This window comes from Anopheles ziemanni, chromosome 3 (genome assembly GCF_943734765.1).
Source record: "Anopheles ziemanni chromosome 3, idAnoZiCoDA_A2_x.2, whole genome shotgun sequence".
NCBI classification, from domain to species: domain Eukaryota; kingdom Metazoa; phylum Arthropoda; class Insecta; order Diptera; family Culicidae; genus Anopheles; species Anopheles ziemanni.
In genome coordinates, this window is record NC_080706.1 from 53162774 (window position 1) to 53175532 (window position 12759).

Consider the following 12759-nt stretch of genomic DNA (forward strand, 5'->3'; position numbering starts at 1 on the left):
CAAAGCGATCGTTTGCTCGCAATGTTTATTCAAATAGCGAGCGGCGTATTCACAGCTGTGCTGGGTTAACTTTAGTAGTAAAACTGCTGCTCTAGCCGGGACAGGACTGCCGAATGAAATGGAACCGAGTTTTCATTTCGCAAAGCGCACCGAACGACACACATGCAAACCGTATACCGCATGTGATAAGATAAGGGACAGCCACCATTCGTCGTCGTCGCTCGGATGCCGCTGACCTTACAAACATCCTTTTTTTCACTTTCCCCTCCTCCACCCTCCTTCCAGGAGTCCGCACGCGAGCACGCGATAAGTACCGAACGTATGGTTGGACTGGTTGTGGACGGCAGCTGCGGTTTTTGTACCATTTACTATTTGTCCTCCCCGTCGATCCGCAGCGTACTTGTTTGGCCGCCCGTGGAGGAGCCGTTATTTCCATCGCAATCGCGTTGAGCAAAAAGTCGAATGAATGAAAAAAAAACTAAAGGAAAAAAAAAATACACACACATTTTGAACAGGAAAAGCAAGTAAATTAATATGGAAAAGAAATGCCTTGCGATCGTGACCGAATGGCGTGGTGAGGCTTCGGTTTAGAAGTCAAGGCTAACGTCCCTAATGCGGCTAAGGTTGATAGTGTACCATTAATTTTTGTGACGAGTTTTAATCCACGGCTGGTGGCAATTAGTTTGATGCTTTCGTTTGTTTGTTTGATGTTGTGTGGAGAGTGCGATAACTAATCGGAAACTGTTCAGCCCATAGGGTTTCTTCCTGTTTATCACGTCGTTTTCAAGGCGATGGCGAACATTTTTGTTTTATCAAACATGCGACACCATACAACAAATGTGCGGTAGTTCAAGCTTTTACTGTAAATTTCGAATATTGTGATGATTAATATTGTCGATTTGAATTGTTAATAGAATGCTCTAGTTTTTCTTGTTTTGCAAACACCTTCGTTCTAGATGCAGTATCGGCATCGGAAAGTCAAGTGCTGCGATTAGATTCTCTATTGGCAATGCTATAATGAGGATGATCGCGTTACAAAATCAATTGATGCTGCTGGAATATGTTGCTATTTTTAAAATATCATTTAAGAAAACCTGAAAGACGTACTATAAGTTTTTTTTTTCGTGACTTAGTTGCAAAGTTGTGCAATTATGATGATCTACCCGAAATCGCTCTAGATCGTATGAAAATCCGGTTCGTCTTAGTCACATTTATGTGGCAGTCTACGCCTCTAACGCAAAGAAGACCTTTTTCAATCACGAAGCGAAATTTTAAGAACTCTGATTACTTGGACATTCAATACTGGTCAAGCTTAACTGCCCAATTTTTATATTTTTCAGAGGCGGAAGTGAACGGAAAACGATTCAAGTTCAACGAATCATGCCATTCCATGTGTATTAAATATTTTGCTACAATTACAACATTTTTACGAAAGGTGTTTACATTAGTTTAACAGTTTGACTAACTCTATTTCCATTATTTTATATTCCAATCAATGTTGCGTAATTGTGGTTTCTGAATATCAAGAGAGGTTGTTTTATGCGTTATGATTTTCTTTTCATTTCGTACAGTAGTTCTGATTCATACAGAACCTTTACTTTATTATTTGATATTCCATACGAGCTGTGTATTTTATGACGTACTTACGCAAACTTTGTTAGCCTTGCACTAAGCGACTCATCATAAACTTCTTTGCCATCAAAAGTTTGGGCAAAAGTAATTTCACGCATTGCTTTTCCATCCATCGGCGCCGTTCTCTACTTGGTTGTTTTTCTTCTCCTGCTAAATCGTTCCAAAACTCCACACGCGCCGGCAGTTGAGTCATCACGCTTCGCAAATAGCCCAAAATCTCGTCCCACAAGACGATCCCGGAAATCAATTTGCACTTCCGCGTGGGTTGTACGAGATTTGTTTGAACTTTAAATGTGAAAGAAGAGGAAAGAGGTAGTGGAAATGTACAATCGGTGTCGTTTTTCCCGTCGTCCCTTTGTGTCCTTCCACCCTCACCCGAGCGAATGTGCACATCATGTGTCTTATTTCATAAACTTTCATTGGTTCCGAGTGCCGGTCCGGAAAAAGGGTGCCGGCATGAACGAGTACCGAACAGTTTGAGGAGGGAGAAAAAAGTTAAATAAAATTGTTACAGCAGCATCCCACGGGAGGAAAATTGAATTCTCGTTCTGTAATTCGAGACTTAATCCTACGACTGGGAACAAAAATAAAAACAGGCAGAAGGAGGCATTCGCCGAACCAGACCCCACCCACCGTTTCACCCGTTCGGGTTCGCGTTCGCCTTTCGGTGGAAAGTAAAAGCAGGTCCAAACCGATGGCGCGCTTTTACTGAAGAATATATGAATGTTTTATTCATGTGTACTCGCGTAGGCCCGCGGAAAGGATGCATTGCCGTGTGGTCTCGGTCTTCGGTTCGGGGCGAAAAACTGCGACTGCCACGATATGATGTAATGCGCCCGGTAGGGAACCGAAGGGCCCGTGGACGGGTGGCTGGAAAAGTTTTGTTAATTTATCGAGAGAGGGTACGGCAGCACGCGATGCACACGGGGTGGGTTTGTGGCCGGGATGGAGGGTGCTCCCGTGATGGTATGGGTGATGAATGACAGTGGCAATTGGAAGGGCCGCTGGATTTGATAGCAAAGGAGGGAAACATTCTGCCCCGCTCTGGGAATGAACGGGACCACCGAGCACAGTGATGCAAAAAGCCGGAGGAAAACGCATTGAGATGTCCAGGCGACGCGAGGCGAGGAAGGACGACGAACAGGACTACGGGGTTTCGATGGGGGGGACGCCTTCGACGGGCGGTGGGGTGATGGTGGCTACGTTAGCAACGGGCGGGAGTGAAGCTTGCGTACAAATTGCCGATGAGTCATCACCCAAGCTGGCTGCCCTTCGGTTCGGGCTGCCTCAGGCCGTCCCGTTGCTGTTTTGTTTGTTATTGATTTTAGATTCATCTCTCTCCAGGCTTCCGAGAGCATTGTAATGTCGTATGGCATACTTCGGTCTGTGCTGAAATTGTGCACTTGACAGTTACTTTCTTTTTGCGTGCTTACTATAATATTTAAAGATTGAGAATAGTTAAGTAAGTTTATTTCATTAAGCCAATTTAAACTAAACATCGTGTTTATAAAAAAGTTTTACGAAGCATTATAGTTAGCTTTACTAATTTTTAAAGCAATCTAAACCGTTCAGTTTTACACAACTAAGTTATAAAAAATAATATTTTCGGAAAAGACAGATCAAATTATTTGTTAATTTTTAACCGATTTATACAACTAAACTTAGTCACATTACACTATAAACTGTTCTGTTCTCAAACTTTATGTTCCCCTTTTGGCAAGGAATCGTGTTTCCTGATGAAGAATAATTATAAAACTTTATTTCGCAAAAAAAGAGCAATTTTGTGCGGTTTTATCGACTAAACAATCTACTTCCGTGTTTCAGCGCGCCCAACTAGTCGTTGTCGTTTAATCGCTTGTGACAACCCACTTCAGATTAAATTACTTCTTTGTGCTTCTGCTATTGACCTGCGAAGCCCGCATGTTTTACAACAAAATTCCCTAGCAGACCTAGACCAGCATATGAAGCAAGCTGGTACGGTATCAACTTTAAGCGAGTTAACCAATCAACCCCACCGGCCATGGCTTCGCAGAGAACAGAAATTCGCACCAACAGCTTCCGATGGGTAGGCGGCCTATCGATGGCAGAAATTGCACCAGCGGCTACAATTAATTCATTTGCTACAATAAAGCCCTCTCGGGGCAGACCAGAAGGAGGATGTGGAGGAGGTGGAGTGGGATAGGTTAGCGTTTGGCTTGGTTCAGGATCACTAGAGCTCCATCTGGCGGGGCGGCGGATGTACGTTTGAATGGCAGCCGTCAGTCGGATGGCGGCCTATCACAGTTTGTCCGAGTATCGCCGACCCGAGGTCGGGGTCTATAAACCGAACCAAAAGCGCGTCGTCGTTCGCCGGTTTGCACACCGAACCCCGGCCCCGGACTCGGCCCCGGCGACACCCGGGTACTGGTGATGGTCCAGTAAGCTGTTGTTTTTGTTTGGTTTGATGTTGCCAGCACCCTTTACTGATTAGAACTTCTATCACACGTTCGACATGAGTTGGTTCCCGATTGCCGGTCTTTGCCTCGGTGAGCAGGCATCACCACTTACGCCCTCAGCTCCCGGCAAGTGTGTCCCTTTGGAAGGTTTGTAGGGAAACGAATACTGCGAAGAAATTGTGAAGGAGAAAAGGAGAGACAGAGAGAGCGTGAGAGAGTCGATGCAAAGGAGATGCACTTTTCCCATCGGCTGCATCGGATTGCATCGCATTGCATCGGTGGTGTTGGTGTGCGATGATGGTGATGCGCCTGCCTCACCGCATCCGTATGGTGGTGATTGTGTTGGCGTTGTGTAGACGCACTCTCATCGCCGGCATCGCGTTCCATATATTCCAATGCCCCGGTCACTCGTCGTTCGTGGTCGTGCCGATGATGCCGATGGTGATTTTGATGATCATGATGATGACGATGATGATGATGTTGGTTGGTGAGGTGGTGGAACGCAGAACACAGTTGCACACACAGTTGCATACGAACGCTGAACCAGCAGCTCCAGCAGTCGTGGCTTGCAACGCTGGCCAAAGGTTAATGCGAGGGCGTTCGGTCGAATTCGTTATTACAGTGCCGAATCCGAACTGCTCTCGAATGGGCCGATGATTGAACAAAGGAAGAAAAGACCAGTAATAAGGAATTGTGGAGAAAATAAAGCGGGTGGATTTTTCTTCACCAAACCCCGGAAGACAGAATCCCACGACGAGTGGAGAGACTTCAAGATCGATGGAGAGAGCGCGAATAGTTTTTGACAAACTAGGGACTCATGAATCCATATGGAAGGACAATAGGAAAATACTGATGGAAGTGGTCTTGCAAACGACATTTGATACTTTTGATGGTATCAAGGAGCTACAGGAAGTCGATCTACCTCATTTTTAGGAAGATTAAAAGACGATAAATATTTAAGACACATTTTCCAAACGAGTTCAACCTTGTTAGTTCGGACTTCAAATTCCGTGTTTCCGAGTGTGTTTTCACTCGAAATCTGCTCGCTTCATTTTCTATCGCATATTTTTGATGCGTTTGATTTTCTTCTTCAGCGGGTTTTAGATCGTTTCGCAATTTGGCGGATCGCCTGACTCCCCCGGCACCATTGTGTGGCCGTCCTGACACACTGACCGAGCGCAGTTTTTGATTTCAAACGTTTCCGTCCCCGTTCGATTGGATATTTCTTTTCGCTTCAAAGGGCGTGCCCTGGCAGTTATCTATGGCGCTGGTGAAGACGATAATCAATTTTGATTGAGTTTGGTTCGCGCCCGCTTGCCCCGGGACGATGGAGAAGAGATGTGTCCACCACCGTGTGCCGGCGGCAGGCCGTTCCGATCCCGCCGTCGTATGCTCCGCTAGCATAAACAACCATTTAAAAGGCACGACAATCTATGCGTAAACAGGCTGTGGGTCGATCGACGGTGGTCCGAGAGGAACCGGGATGGGTGGAAAGATGGGGCATCGTTCAACATACATTTATGCAGCACACATGCTCTGCGCGCTCGGTTATGGTGTGTCCCTGCTCGATCGCGCGACCCTTCTGTCTTGCAGGGAAGCATAAGTTCTGCTGTTTGTTGGTGTTGGTGGTTGGTGGTTTTAAAAAGCGCCGTTGGCGTGAGGGAGAGAGACTGTGCGGTCCTGTCCTTATCCACCTATACATCAGCGTGCGAAGCGGGACGGCTGCACACGTGCAATCACGACCCAGCTTGGGCGTCTTATGCTCTCGGGCGCATATGCTTTCGCTTATGCTGAAACATCGTCATTTCCCTCCCGTCAGCCGCTGCCAGGGCTTGCTTGGATTGGGTTGGTGTTGGTGCCGTTCATCAGCCCGCAGACACCAATACATACCGTGCTGACTCAAGCACGAAAAGAAAAAGGCAAACAAAGGTTGCTATGCTTCACCGCGGCCAAAGAGAATCGTGCATCGTCAGTCGCCTTTTCGAGTCGGTCGCGCGAACAAGTACGTCTTGTGTGTCCCGTTTTGTTGGCTCGCTCGCAGCAGCCTCCGAGATTGAGTTTACAAAACTTGTTCGCCGGTTCGATTGTGTGTGTGTGTGTGTGTGACTCGCAATAGGGATAAAAACGAAAACAACAGCCTTAAAAACAACGCAAAATATACGAAACACGCAGCAAGAGACACATAAGGGTGACCGTGTTATTGTTTCCTAAATCCCCGAAAGTCGTGTGTCATCCACCCCTCGGGAGTCGGAGTGGCAGTGTGTGTTGTTTCAAACTTTCCCCCACCCCATCAGTCCGGGACACTGTTTCGGCCGCGCGCAGCGTACAAGATTTGCGCGAGGGAGAACTAGAAAGGGGAGAGTTCTTAGTCCCACGCCGCGCATCGAAAACTGTCTCCAGGATCGAAACTCCCGGTCTCGGGAACTGTGTCAAGCTGCCGACTTAAGCCTCCCCGCTAGTGACACGAGTCGTGATTGCGCCTACATCTCACTATTTGCGCAATTGTTGTGTTGGGGTGACAGGAAAAAAAGAAAAAGAGGAAATCGTGATTCGTTCTTTCTCCGCTCAAGTCGCGGGTGGGTTTTTTTTCGTTTCCTTCGGCCCCCCTTCGATTGCAAGATCGGCTTTGTTTGTTACAAGTATAAGAAATATAAAAGGTGACTTCGTTCCACCGCACCGTGTTGACCTTTGCTCCGTCTGTGTGAACGTGAATAAAGTTGCTGTGCGAGACGTGTTGCTCGGTCTCGAGTTCGGTGCAGTGATTGATTTAGATACCACAGAGAGCGGGGGGAGTTTAGAGGCCAGTATTATGTGAAGGCTGTCAAAGTGCACAAAGCCGAGGATCAATTGATCCATTACACGGGCACTCCAACTCCGGCATGCTCGAATTGACCCACACAAAATCGTAACTCGGAGTATCCGGATATCTACATCATTGGGAACAGACGAACCTCATCCGGGATGTCTATACTGGATAGCAGCTGGTCGGACTTCGATTCCGCCTCAATGTACTCGAATGAATGTGTAAGTTCCATACATAGTGATCGTTGCATATAGCTTTAGTTTACCGTTCCTTCCGCCTGGTGGAGCTGGTATATTGTCTCCTCGGCGCTCCTAGTTCCTTTCCGTGCTTCGAAAATTTACCCAAGAAGTGCATTATGGCGCTGTAAATCATCACAATTACCGCCGGTTGCGAATGGCCTGCAATCATCCCCATCAGCATCGTCACCGTCGTCATCGGACGTACGGACATGCAGCTGGCGACAATTGTAGCGAACCGCGGAGGCTCGTTATTCTTCGCCAGTTGGCGGAAAGTTGGCGACCAGCGTTTCCTTTGTTTTCCGGGCCCGCGGAGGGCGGCGCCGGATGGGGCGGCCGGGCCACGAAGGTTCCTTCCAAAGTGGCGGCAATTACTGTCACGTTCGGAGTCCGCCATCGTTCCCCACAGTGGGGGCCCCCATTCCACGTCCAACGCGCGGGCACGAACGGGTCCGATGTTCTAGAATGTCAGACCGATACCGATAAGACTATGGGTTAGCATGGAGGCAATCATTCGACGCACTCGGAAAGCGAAAGGAGGGGAGGGGATGGTGGTGGTAATTTATAATATAAATCTCGCTGTCATAAAACTGAAGTTACGCTGCCTGAGCCTATCGCCAGAATTGATGCGCTGGCAGTGAACCGGCTCGTCGTTCCGGAGCGAACCGACTTCATATATAATCCAGCGCTTCCTCCTTGTCACACTACGAAGGCGGGATTTCGCTTCTCTTTTTTAAAGCCACAGTCCGGTGGTGAAGGAACGAAGTGCTCGATTGGTGGAAGCCTGGAATAATGTCCCGCGAAAATATCAGTTGAAAAGCGAGATGACAAAATATTGCGCTGTGTTCAAGTGGAAAACTGTAAATTTGGTAAGCAATTAACGTTCATTCGGGTCAAGTATCGGGAGCCCAAAATGAAGCAATAGAACACCACCACAGGGCACTTGAAGCTCGCTAACCGGCAGGCAGCGGCCGTTTCGTCGGTGGCTGTTGGATTGAAGGGTGCTTCCTTTCGAGAACCCACGCCGCCCATCCGGACCTGCCATGTCGGGCGCCAATTAGTACGTCTTTTTAATTAACCGCAACAGGGACCGTCCTCAGCCCCGAATGAAGGGGGTTCTCGATTCGATTTGGCGAAGAAAGGCTGATGAAGAATCGCGGACATCAATGGTACTTTTTTACAGAATCATTTGCTACTGAAGCTTCTGTTAAAAACGAATTATAAAACAGGGCCAAAGTAATATAATAAGAATGAGCTATAGGAATAGGTCTGCTCGCCAAACAAATTTTGGATAGGTTTTAGAGTGGATTTCAACCAAACGTAATGTACGTTTTTCGACTATCGGAATGTTTTTGTTTCCTTCCTCATTCGATAAATGGTTACACTTGGGGTTGGGGGGTGCATATCGCAACAGCCGTCACCGAGCGTGCTTCGGTGTCAGATATCGCCTAGTACTTCTGACCTTATCGCGGCACGCTTGGAAGTGCGCACCTTCTTCACGCACGCCATCATAAGTGTGGCGCGAAACCGTTGACAATGTACAGGAGCAGCTGGACTAAACCCGGTTGAACAAAGAGTCGGTCTCTCGGCAAGCGTCTTAACCGCTGTTTAAACTTGCCTGGAATTCCCGGTGGCGGGAACGGGAAAAAGTAGCCCAGATTCGACAAAATATCCAGCGGGAACGAGCTTATTCGTCCGATCTGTCAAAGTGAAGCTTTGTTTACGTTTTAGTTTGTTTACGTGATCTAAATTGGCGGCAGGTAAAAGTGGAATTGTGAGTCATTATCAAATATAAAGTTTATGATGGTGTTGTTGAGTTCCTCCTCCAAAATTTTGCGTCGAAGACTACTCGCATTTTGGTTTCTCTCCAACAACATCGGCCGCATCCATATACGTTGCCCATACCGACGTTGTTGTAGCAAGCGAATGAAACTTTTCATGAAACGTTTCAATTAAGCAAATGCGTCCGTTCCCGCCGGGTCGTAGTTTCGCGTTTTTTAAACATAGCGGGAACGAAATCCGTTTTTTTCATATGGAGTTTCCCGTCGTCCAGCGGGATTCCCGCTGGACGGCGGGAATATTCGTGCGAATACCGCTGTGTCTAGCCGTCGCTTTAGAGAGGACGGTGTGGTACGATAGACGTTCGTCCAAGACACAGACACATTGATCAAGTTCTCAAGAGCAGTCTAAGGGTTGGTCCTTTTTTTTCGCCGGAGAACGGTTCTCCGACCAGCGGGAGTTTCTGGGAGTGGCAAGCGCGTCCGTCCAGACTGCAGGAATGCGATCGAAATCGCGGATCACGCTAGCCACCGCCAGCAATTGCGCGCGCAACTCGCGATCGTCCACCGAGATATAGGATAGGAAGAAGCTCTGATGACCGCTCTGAGGACAGAAACCATTTGCGCACTGTTTATGTGCGTACATGTGTGTGTACTGCAGCAGAAGATGATCGAGGATCTTCCAAAACCAAAGTATGTGCAGCGAGCCCGAGAATGGACGGAAAAGGGCGCGATCAGTTCCACGCATTCTCAGCCATATTCGCGACGAACGAGCGACCATGGCAAAAATGTCCGATCGTCGAAGAGCCCGTCGGATTTTCATACCTTTTTCCCCTTTTTATTTGTCCACTGCCGCTAAAATGAGCTCCCACTTCCTTCTCGTCGGGAAAGTGAAAAGAATGCCATTCGGGGCCCTTTATGACGAGCACGACGCGTGCGTGTGTGTATATGGTGTGTCTTAGGCGATCTTGTGCCATCTTGGTTCCAGTCCTTGCCGATTCCAAAACAGCACACCCATTTTATTCTGTTCCCAGGGCGAAGGTTTCGGAAGCGTTCGACCCGGGAAAGCAGAGGCCAGCGGCGTTCGACAAAAGCGTTTGTTTATTCTACTTTCTACGCGGTGCAAACCAGAACGCGGATATGGCAACCGACGGATGGATGGATGGATGGATTCTATTCCAAGATTCTTTTTCCTGAAAATCGACACACCCTCGTACTCCTAGTTCCTACCAACTCCCGCTGCCTGCCGCCTGCAGTGGTAGTTTTGGTGCTTGGTGTCGCTGCATGCTCGGTTTGCCGGAGATGCGGAACATTATTATTCCATCCGCCTGCCATCTGATACGGCAGGGAAAGATACCTCTTCCTCCTATGATGCCCCGGGAATCCGATGGGGTTGCACAGTGTGCGTCTAATGGAAACTGCGAAAGAAACATCCATCCCCGAGTGCAGTTTTCTTTGTTGGCGGTCGCTATGGGTGCCCGACGCTGCTGGGTTGGGTTTGGCCCGGGTTCTAATGTGTTCTCTTTGGTTGGGGTTAATCTGGAACTGGAAACTTCATCCATCCATCCCAGATTCAACTGGAGGCCAATTGAAAACAGCGCGGGGACTTACTTCAAGATCATCAAGAGTCGGGCTGAAACAATCACAAGTTCAGAACTCAAACAAACAATCGAAAGTATTGTATGTTTACATATCATCATCTTTTCTCGCCACTTATCGGTGGAGTTCCCGCCGATCGTTGGACGGTCAAAACTTATCTTTCTTCCACCTCCGGAGTGTCGGCCATCTTCTGGTGGAGTGCGTAACCCCGATGCTACCCCACGTTATCTGGTAGAGATTCTTGTGCGTGGCAATCTTGAAGACATCTTTTTCGATGTCGCGCTTGGAATCAGAATTAAATCTTCCACCGCAACACCACATAGCTCCTCCCGGGCCACTCGGTTGGGCGTACGTGGTCAGAACACAAGTGTCAGGGCTCGTCGAGGCTTTTCTGTGCAGACGACCACGCTGTGGTCGGAATTTTAACGGCTTCCGAGCCATTCCCGGGTCGGGGTAGGGTCTGGGATGTTGCGTTCGCTCATTCTTGGGATCGTTTTTCGTACGTTTTCCTCATCTGATTCGGCCGATCACTGGTGGTTTGGTGTGTGTGTTTGTTTGCATCCTCCTAATAGCTTGTACCTTTTTTTGTCCATCGTGCGTTCCGTGCCCCGCGACGTCGGTGCGTGTCCTCCCCGTGGCTTTTGGGACTTATTTTGTATTTTGAATTTCTAATGATACCGCCGGGCGGGCGTTTCAGGTTCAGGTATTCGAGGCAGCTACACGTCCTGCTGGGGTCCGGGCGCATACGGATCCCGAATTCCCGACGGCGCGGACGTGACGCTGGGCGAAGGTCGTGGAGAAACTGTCAAGTATGTGTCGCATTATGCCCCCGGACGGTCATTTCGATCACGATCGTCGTTCCCGTATGCACCGTCGGCCGGGAGATCCTTGGCGGTTAAGGGTTTTTCCTGGAATCGAAGGACCTCCGGAGTCTATCTCCTCACGAACCATATCTGAACCATCGTATGGCGTGGCGGTCATCAACAAACGAGGCCTTTTGTAACATATTTCACCCTCGTTTGCTTGGTGCCTTGTTAGTGTGGATGGAAAACCCCCGTCAGAATGGAACAGAGACGTGAGTTTTGGCCGGTCGATAAGATAAGATACCGGGAGGACTAGTTTAGGAACGACGATTGCACCGATCGAATGATTTATGATTATTGGGTACTTTTTTGTGATTTGATGATTTATTAACTTCAAGAATGGGTTGGATTCATTTTGGCAGGCCTCAATTCGTTGGGTTGTAAAATAAAGTATCAAGTACTATAAACCGCAAAGCGACGGAGCAATAATGTCTTGGAGTTCAATTCGCCGGAGCAAAGGAGGTTGTTATAACCGTTTTCAAACGGCTTCCGGTACGACCATTCGCGACCTTAACGGCCATCAATAATTGACAGCTCCTCCCAGGGAAACTTCCCGGTTGTGGCCACCCGGTAAACTCATTTTCCAGGGCCCGATCCCAAACCGCATGCATAAGTAATGGACCGGGCGTTGTCGGCGTGTGAGGTTCGTGCTGTGTCCGTCCTCGGGCGCCCAGATTGGCGACCGTGTTGACAATCGTTTAACGACCAACCGATCGACCGACGGCCAATAAATCGTGGAAAGTGGCGACAACTTCAACATTTGCCCCGGACCATTTGCCGTCTTCCTACGCGCTGCGCCATGCAGCTGGGTCTGTGAAGCTCATCATGCTTTATCATTCGCTGTTGTTTTGTTCGCCATCCCCCATGTTCCATATCTTCTCGTTTCGCACCGGAGCTCGGTCCGGTAGCTGTCATTTCGCTTATGGCGGACCAGGGACTATTATGTATTCAAATTAAACATTTCCTCCCGAGACACATCAACTCGGTGGCACTAAGAGAAGTGGTCAACAACGTTTGTTGAATAGAGTAACAACGTAGACCTCTCCACGTTCGCACCGACCGGATAGATCTTCCCGGGCGGTGTTAACGGGTGTGATGGCATCGTAAAAAGCGATTCGGTAGTTCGACCGACCCGAAAAGGAGCTCCCAAATGTTTCAAACCAACTACTAGCGATCGTTTACGATCTTTTCCAGCCAGCATAAACTGTGAAATGTTTCTGCTGGAGCCTACCGTTGCCTACGCTTTGATTTATGGGACTCCGACGATTTATTGGCTGCCCGATGGATGGCTAGACGAGAAGGGGACGCCTATTTTCTAAACACCAACGACGAGCCCAAACTCTAACGCTGCATATTGAATCAGTTGAGCTATTGAATTGTACTTCATCCACCCGTTCTAATCAGTATTCTTCC